This window comes from Atta colombica, unplaced genomic scaffold, assembly GCF_001594045.1.
Source record: "Atta colombica isolate Treedump-2 unplaced genomic scaffold, Acol1.0 scaffold52, whole genome shotgun sequence".
NCBI classification, from domain to species: Eukaryota; Metazoa; Arthropoda; class Insecta; order Hymenoptera; family Formicidae; genus Atta; species Atta colombica.
In genome coordinates this window covers 1,127,219-1,130,387 of record NW_017259542.1, presented here as the reverse complement: position 1 = coordinate 1,130,387, position 3,169 = coordinate 1,127,219, and the positions used below count along the sequence as shown (strand labels likewise).

Here is a 3,169-nt window from a genome sequence, read left to right as displayed (position 1 = left end):
TATAAAATAGAAAAAAATACGTGATAAAATTAAAACTTCAAATAAATAAATACATACAATTCTAGAACAAAATATTAAAAACGTAAATTTTCTAGATCGAAATTATTAAGCAAAAGTTAACAATTAGAAAGATCAAAAAACACGAGCAACGTTTAGTGGATCTTTAAAAATAAATTAGTTTATTTTTAAAGATTCAATAAATATTGCTTGTGTTTTTAGATCTTTCTAATTATTAATTTTTACAGAATAAAATATTATCAATAAGATAATATTTTATTTTGAATATTAGATTATTACTTTAATTTTGTACTCATAATTAATTTTATTAATCATCTTAAATTTCATTAGTCAACTTAAGCAAAATGGAAGATTGAGTTCTTATAAATTTATTATTCAATATTGTGCGAGTGGGAATTTTATCTTGAGGAAAATATAAAGAATATTCAACGAAAAACACAATTCTAAGAAAATACAGGAGAAGTTGAGGAACGAAGTGAATAGGTCACCAAATTTAGATATGATTATTGTAAATATCCAAAGAAAATTATGGCGCATTCATATACTTGTTCGAACATATTAAGAAAATTACGCTGAAGAAATTCATGCTTTCTATTGAACTCTATAGCAACAAGAAAATTTTGTAATTAACGAATAACAGTTTGAACTTAATATGATAAATCCAAAAAATTACTAAAAAAATAAAAATTGTAATAAAAATTCACACAACGGAAAATTTCAAGCTAAATTATACATTATAATTATATATGTAAAATATATATATAATATTATACATTATATATATAATATTATACATATCGTCGTTCTATTGCCTAATCATTAGGCAAAACTACAAGATGTTAAAAAAGTACACAATATGTTGGATCTTAAAATCTTTTGAAATCATTGTCTATACATAGGTTCTAATGTATAAACAATATGATTTGAAAAGATTTCAAGATCCAACATATTATATACTTTTTTAACATCTTGCTTATAGAACAGACAAAACTCTAATTATATATTTTGAAAAAAATGTAACAACTTGATATAACAAATTATAATCCTTAATCCTAATGACAGAAAAATCCACGATAGTAATATTTGTTTGATTATTAACATTCAAAATATCAACATCAATTTTACACATATAATTTATATCTTCTTTTTATTAATTTATTAATTTATTTTACGTTCCAATATTCTATATAAGGCACAATCACAAATTATTATATAATAAATAAAGATCATGTTATAAAATAATAAACAAAGAAATTTTGCAAATACCATAAAAATGTCTCTTAATCCTCAGTACCCACATCTCAAAAGAACCCCTATCTACTCATCCAGGTATTTGTAATCCAGGCATTTCCTTTTTCTTATATTATATCTCAGATTATAGTACATTGATTTTAATTAATTTTTTTTTAATCTATCGTTTGAAGACTGAAAAACAAAAATGTTCTAGTTCGAAAGTCTAAAATGTCATAGCAAAAGATATTTTGCAATAAGTGAAAAGTGGATCGAAAAAAAACGTTTAAATGAAAAAAATATGAAAATCGGGAGGATTACGCTAACCTTCTGTGGGTACTGAGGGTTAGCGTAACCTCCCAAAAATTTAGGTTAATTAAGCTAACTTGTAATTTGATAACTAAACTAATAATTAATTGTATAAGACTTGATTTCACTAAAATACAATTCAATATAAAAGATGTTTTTTTAAAAGTTAGTACTTAAAGTACTTTTGTAAATCTAATTTTAATTATTGTCCTTGTAGCCAGACATTATCTTCGATCCACGGAAGATAATGAGACATTCTAGCATAAACAATGGGGATTTGTTATAGTGCACAGCCTTTATTAAAGCTGAATACCGATTACTTGGAAGAGACATTCGCTCTCAGGATAAACTTGCAGAGGACCACCAGAATCTTCTTGGCATGAATTTCTGGTTCACTTGTAACGAGGATCGCCAGTATAGATCATACTTATGATACTATATGGAAGTATGTTTTTAGAATCGTTGTATTGTATATTGCACAAATTATCTACTACATCCAATTGAGCTTTTAATACTCGGTCGCTTATCGCTTCTAAAGCATATAATTTAATTTGAATCTGTATTTTTACCTGATAAAAATGTTTAATAGTCATAATAAAGAGCTCCTATTAAAAATCCCATAGTAGATTCTTACATGTAGACGTCTAGAATTTCAAATTCATTTTACGACTATTTCTTCAAATTCTACGATTGCGCAATAAAATTTTCGAACAAGAAATTATCGGATTACTTACTATCAAAACTAATGGTTCCTCAGCCAGTAATCCAAGCCTTTCGAGACACAGTATCACATTACTGATAAAGACACGTGGGTCGTATAAAAGTGTTAAATGTGTTAAATGTAACAGGTTTCATGAGCTATTCTATTAGAGCTTATGTCTGCATCACGAGTTTATAATCTGGATGTCTTATCACATATTTGAAGATAATGATGACGCCTTTCTGGTCCGTCAATCTATTGATACCTATTTTTTATTTGCCACTACAAAAATACACTGTATAGAACTAAATTTGTTAATCAAGTCCTTAAACAATTGTAAGATTAATATTATAAATTTTTTTTAGATCTGCAATTAATAGGTTTATAATATAAAAAATTAATAACTCTCTTAAAATTCTATACTTTCTTATTCGAGATCTATAAAACACTATAGAATTAATCTTAAAAAATATTTTCGAATTTCGTGATTTTTATCTAATCTATTGGTGCATTTAATAGAATCATTAACAGCTAAGAAACATAAAAAATGATTTTTTTTTATTAGAATTTATAAAATAAAGTGAAAAAAATAACAATTTACTGTATCTTGTGTGTGCAATGCGCAGCAGAAAGCACCAGGCGTGCATATCAAGACAAACTCGTCGGAGCGTTTACCCACAGTGACCATGTGAGAAAATTCGCTTTCTTGCGTCTCAATACTATCAAGTACCAAGGGATACCTCTCTGCAGATACCTCACACATATTCGACAAATCACGATTATCGAAGTCATACTCATAATTTCTCTTACATGTTCCTCATACTCTGAAATTTATTTTGATTATTATATAAAGATCTGTAGAATATATGAAGAAAATTGAATCACTATGCTAACATCTAAGTGTCTGATCAG

At 26.4% G+C, this 3,169-nt stretch overlaps 1 pseudogene; it reads right to left on the bottom strand.

The window, feature by feature from the left end:
• Nucleotides 1-2,389, bottom strand: part of LOC108691776 — an 11,214-nt pseudogene extending 8,825 nt beyond the window's left edge.
• Between the last annotated feature and the right edge of the window lie 780 nt (nt 2,390-3,169).